The sequence below is a fragment of the Buteo buteo genome, chromosome 28, assembly GCF_964188355.1.
Source record: "Buteo buteo chromosome 28, bButBut1.hap1.1, whole genome shotgun sequence".
In the NCBI taxonomy this organism is placed as follows: domain Eukaryota; kingdom Metazoa; phylum Chordata; class Aves; order Accipitriformes; family Accipitridae; genus Buteo; species Buteo buteo.
The window spans coordinates 8,383,466-8,389,465 of record NC_134198.1 but is presented as its reverse complement, the minus strand read 5'-3'; positions in this window follow the sequence as shown (position 1 = coordinate 8,389,465).

The window sequence follows — 6,000 nt, the reverse complement described above, 5'->3', positions numbered from 1 at the left end:
ATTCATTTACAGCAAATTAATTTGCGCAAGGACTTTGCAAAGTAAAATATAGTTGCACTCTCTATAGCTGCAGTATACTTAATTTCACATAAAATAATCTACTCCTATATCAGTAGCCTGATGCAAATTCCATGAGAATGTCAAAGCTGTGCTTTGTTAATGTAGTTGGGTTTTCTTCCTGAAATAGACTTCGAAAGAGTCAAAGACTTCTTTCCTTGTCTGATCAGGTCTGTAATGTTACAACGTCCTCAGTGCGCTCATGTCTCAGGAGTAAACTGTTCTGCCGGGTTTTTTTTCAAGGCAACTAACAAAAATTATCATTATTTTGGCCACTTACTAACCTTTTAACTGTTGCCCTAACTACATGCTCACCAGCATCTCTCTCATAAAACTTCCGTAAGAAATCACAGAAATGCTGAAAAAATTATTTTTCAGTAGAACTGCTAAGCTTTTGCCTCGTTTTTGATTAATTTCATGCCTGACTCAGTCAGAGATTAGGCCCTGACACAGGTTATAATTAAATATTGAAATCATGAAGTGCAAGAATGTTTAATTTTTAAAATATGAGTTTTAATTTACCTCATACAGAGAATAGCTCTGGTCACCTGCAGAGATGCATTACACACTACATTGCCTAATGTAGGATGCCTGAATAAGGCTGAGCATACAGTTAAAGTAAACTAATGCAATTTACTGAACAGCAGTCAAATATTTATCCAGTTGATGAAGCAGACTTTATGTGAAACTCAGACAATAATTAAAGAGAAGCCTTGCTTAAAACATGCTTATTCCAGTTTTCACAAATATGTTATACCAAAGCAGCATCTTCCTTTTCTCAAATATTGATGTTCTCCTAACACATTATACAGTGAGCTTGTCCTTGGCATTCTCTTGACTATTTAATGAATACATTTCCTGGCATTTGCCTTATCTTTGTTATGTTGTTCTTTGGAGAGCTAAAACTATTAGTTAGCCCTTGACAGAAAAACATCAGAGCAAGCTGGTAAAAGGTCTTACAGTATCAGAGTTATTAACATGGTATTTGATTAAACCATAGAAAGATGGGGAATAGATACTACAGAATATGTCCCCTGTACTTAGACTTTCACAGTTTTGGGTGTTTTTTCATAGAACTTTCACTTTTTGGGGGGGGGGGTCATTTTATCTGAGTCTGAATAGTCGCAGGCTGAATACTAATCCTATGATTTTGTAGTGCTGTATCTCTATCATTCCAAATAGAATTGAACGTGTCAGATATTTCCAGTTCTTCAGAACAAATATTTTTGCTTCAAGTTTCAATTTTCATAGTAAACAAAATTTTAAAGTCCTTTTATACCAACAACCTGAAATACATGTTGAGGAGATACATGTTTTACACGATACAGAGCAAAAGATAAACAGCATACAGACATTTATAAAACTGTAAATGGTCTCAATTTTTAATTTATAACATTAAAGTTTGTGTTCTGCATAATTTACAAGCATTATTAAATCTTCACATTTCAAAGCACTATCAGGAAGCCTTGAGTAATTGTTCATCAGAAACACCTAGTACTGATCACAGTAATAGAGGAGACAGAGTTTTGACCTGATCTGTATTCCCAAAATAGATGGAAACATATTTGCATAATAATCTACTGACCAGTAGGTAGTGAAGAAGAGATACTCAGAAGTACTCATTGGCTATGAACAATCATTAGGAAATCCCCAAATTTTTCAGTAATACAAAGCTGATGAAGCATTGATGTCCATCCCCTTCAAAATACACCATATTTCAGAATACACCCTACAAATGACACTTAATCCAAACACTACTATTTTTTGCAACACAGCTGGATAATTCAACACAAAGTGACTGCGTGAGGTTTCTCCTACACGGAAGCAGCATTTTTGTTTTGACAGCTTTTTTTACTTTGATAATGTCACACGTGCAAACAGCCCCTGCATCTGGAAGGCTAATGTTGCATTTTTAAGAAATCAGGATTATCTCCTCTAGATCAGAAAGGCAACAGAGACAAATGCCAACACCACCAAGTTAGCTCATCAGAAAAGCTCTTGAGCAAGAGCTTAACTGGCATAAAATACCATGACTACTTCACCGGAGCTGTGCCAGTATACATCAGCTGGAGTTCTGGCCCAATATTTAGAAGCTGCATCCAGGCACACTTCATTTTCCGCTGCAGTCTCCAACCCAAACCAGCTGCATCTACAAGCAGCTAGGAGGCTGCCTTGCAAACTCCGTACCTGGACTATTTCCATTCTTGAATGGGCAGCATCACCTCCATCCTTGCCATGCTTAAAGCCAGTATACCACAAATAGTTACAGATTTCAGTGCAATGCTGCTGTTCTTACGTGTGTTAGGGGTCAGGAAGATTTAGAGGATTTCTGCATTTTCTGCACGTGCAAGCTCTGTGAAGTCAGAAAATGATTAAATTATTAGCAATAGGACATCACAGCAACCAGTTTGAGCTGCAGAGGATTTGGCGTTGTATTCTGCCATTCTGTTGGCAGTATTCATGTCATTGCTCAAAGCATATAGGAAAATGACAAATCACCAAGTTTGACTACTCACTACTCATCAGTAAACTCATTTGGGGATTATCAACCAGTATTTTTTGTGGGGTAAGGCAACAGTCCCACCCAACTTGTTTCCTCGCACCTAAATGATGGAGGTTGCTGTCAGCCCATCTTTCTACCTGCCTTTTCACTGATAATTGAGGAACTGAGAAAAGGCAGCTGTTTTAATTTTAAGTCAGACATTAACAAACTCAGTCCTGTTCACCAGCTTTATTACTGTTCACATGATTATGTAAAGAATCTCTTTGCTGGCACAGGTACAACCCGTAGGAAGGACTGAAGCACCAGGAGCTCGGGCAAGACCACTAGTGTTGTCATACTGTATCAGATTTTGTGGCGATTTTTACAATCTGCTGTTGTGGTCGATTTGTACAGGATCTTCAGATTTGTTATGCCATAACTTAAGGATGGATCTGACCCTCAGATTTCCATGACTAATGTAATGTCAGAAAGGTTTGTCTTTATTACACTAATGTTTTGGGGGTTGGTTTTTTTAAAAGCAAGTGCCCAATTAAGTAATAAAATTATTGATTAAACTATTAAATAAGGCGGCAAATTTCAAATAATTTTGGCTACGTATTTTATAAGTAACCATGTTTTAAAGCATTTTAAATGCTTTTCAGTGTGGTTGGGTTTGTGTTCTTCTCCCCAAAGGTTTCAGAGCTAGTAAAAATATTTGAGCAACTATTGTGCACCACCAGACAGACAAAAACCTGACCTTTTAGCTGCAAGTAAAACAGGATCAGATTACAGAGCATTTGCCATTTTTTAAGAATCACTTTGGTTTGTCTGCAAACATTGTTGAATGTCTATAAACTCTGTGTCCTACTCAGCCAGCTCTATAGTGATTCACATTACATGACATTACACTGATTTTTTTTCTGTTCAGCTATTTCCCATTAAATATCCCATTTTAACATAATAAAACTTTTTAAAGACAGAAGAGTTTTATGGCCCATTTGTGTCCCAAAGTCACTGAGAACAGCCCAGTCCCTACCTCTCTGTCCATCAACACACACAGACAATCCCAGGAAATCACACAGTAACTGATTAATCCACAAAACTTCCACTCTATATTTCTTTGTATTACAACTATTGAGCATTTCCCAAGACCATACAGAAACTCACACTGCTGCTCCCAAAATTACTGACACTGCAAAAGATGCAATTTATTCCAGCAGGAAATATCCAACACATGCAGATGTCTTAGATGAAAATACCCCAAAATTCTTGTCTCGAAAGCTCACATTTTTACACCTTTATACCTCCTTTGTGTATAAGTAATACTGACTTATTCTCCTTCCATTTATACCCATTTACACCACAGATCTGAATGAGTCTAACTGGTGCAAGAGCACCTCATGCTTTACTGGCTTTCACATCATCTTAGCTATAATCCTCACACTTTGTTTGTCAAGATCTAAGATTTTATGTCAGGGAAGCTGTCACAAGATTGATTCTGTGTTGCCAAAAAAAAAATAAATAAAAAAAAATGCTTGAAAGGTCTAATACCCTGGCCCTCAATTACAACACTAATTGTACTTACTGGACCCACTCATGGGGGCTGTGGGAGTGGGTCTGAACGGATTAGGCATTGCTCCCTAGAAACCTGTGCTTGCTTGGCATGCACCCACTGAGAGCAAGGCTGATTCACATGCCAGAGCAGATGCCACTAATGCAGAGGGCCGTGAGTTTAGCCTGCCAGAAAGGATTCATTTTCACATTTAACCATTCGCTGCAGCAAGATACATGGGTACACACTGGCTTGTGACTGTTACAGCCCCATGCTATTTTACAGTGCATAGAATCTGTAATGGAAGAAATCATTCCACAATAAAAATTATTTAAGATGGCCTTACTTAGCCTGTATGCATCGCAGGGCATCAAATTATTTTACATGGTGCATAATGACCAGCTATTGATGTTCTCCACTCAGGCTTACCAAGTGAATGGAAAACTTCACCTATGCAAAAGGAAAGTTCATCGTGCCATACTGTACAGTGTCTTGCCTTGATGGCTACTACTGAAGATTAAATAACAGCTAATGGCTACTTAGACTAATTCCAATGTTCTTACAAGTATTTCTCTGTACCCCAGGCATGTTTACACACATACGTGTAAACGTACACATGTGTGTGTATGCCTGCAAATCTATACATGCAAGTACTAGTGTTGGGATCACATTAGCGTAGCGTAAATGTTTGTTTTATCTGAAATGTCACCTCAGCAGTAGAATCCTTTTGATAATTGCAGTGACGTATCATCTCGCTGTTCCAATGAGTAATACTCTTTAATAAATAAATAAACGAAGCTTTAGAAGACTTCATATTTCCTTCAAAGACTGGTTTTGTTTTGGCTTTTTTTTTTTAATGCAAAATTACCTCCTAAAGGAAGTGCCACTCACATAGTTTGATTTGGAGGCTATCTTCTTGATACTTTGGGAAAAAAATACTCCCCCCCCCCCCCCCCAAAAGCCATTCTTAATGCTGATAGATCAATTTGCTAGATTGGTTTTCCCATCTTTACATATGTGTGTGTGTAGACACAGACACCTTCTTTCATTTGAAATGTAAAAATAATGCCAAATTCTTGTTTGAAGTTGTTAGACGACAATTGCTCGTAGAACTATAACCTTACTTATGCAAATCACTAGAGTTCATGGTAAGTCTGACATTTACAGAATTAATGAACTAAATAATTAAGTGACCTGGTAAGCGAATTGGTAAACCAGAACTATTAATCTTTTAATGAATTCTTTACTATCACTTAAATAATAAATTTTTTGCATAATTTTAAAGGATTACAGTAAAGAAACATTAGAATAGAAAATCCATTATGTAAAGGAACGTTGCTTTTATAAATCTGTCATTATGTCTCTTTTTATTGAATTCATTTCTATTCAAGGTTTAGAAAAGTGGCAATTCCTGCACTGGTGACTAACAGTCCCCAACATTTTAGTGGTAAGATTTTTTTCTTGCTAAGACAAAAAGTCTAGGATCATTTACTGCTTCAGACAAACCACTGCCTAAAGTGAGTAATTAGCATACAACTGTAATTTAAGAAATCCCCTATTTGATGGTGTGCATCACACATGTTTCAGATTTTCAAAGCACTGGTAAGTTGACTAGGCACAGTAAATGACGTTTCTGAACCAGTTCCTCTCAGAGATAATTTTTTTCTACATGTTGCTGGCTTTCACCTTTCTACCAGTTTTGTACCACATCTCTTACTTTTTTCTGTTAGAGTATCCTGAACTCAGATACTCTCTTAAACTCCAGTATACCACTATTCCTCATATGGTATCCTGAGTGGTATGTAAATTCGTCTTTCCCCATCTTCCTTTCCATCAATGTCCACAATAGAATTAGACATAGAGTGGAAATTTGGAAGTACCATATACTTCTGTAGGTACCATTTCGCCC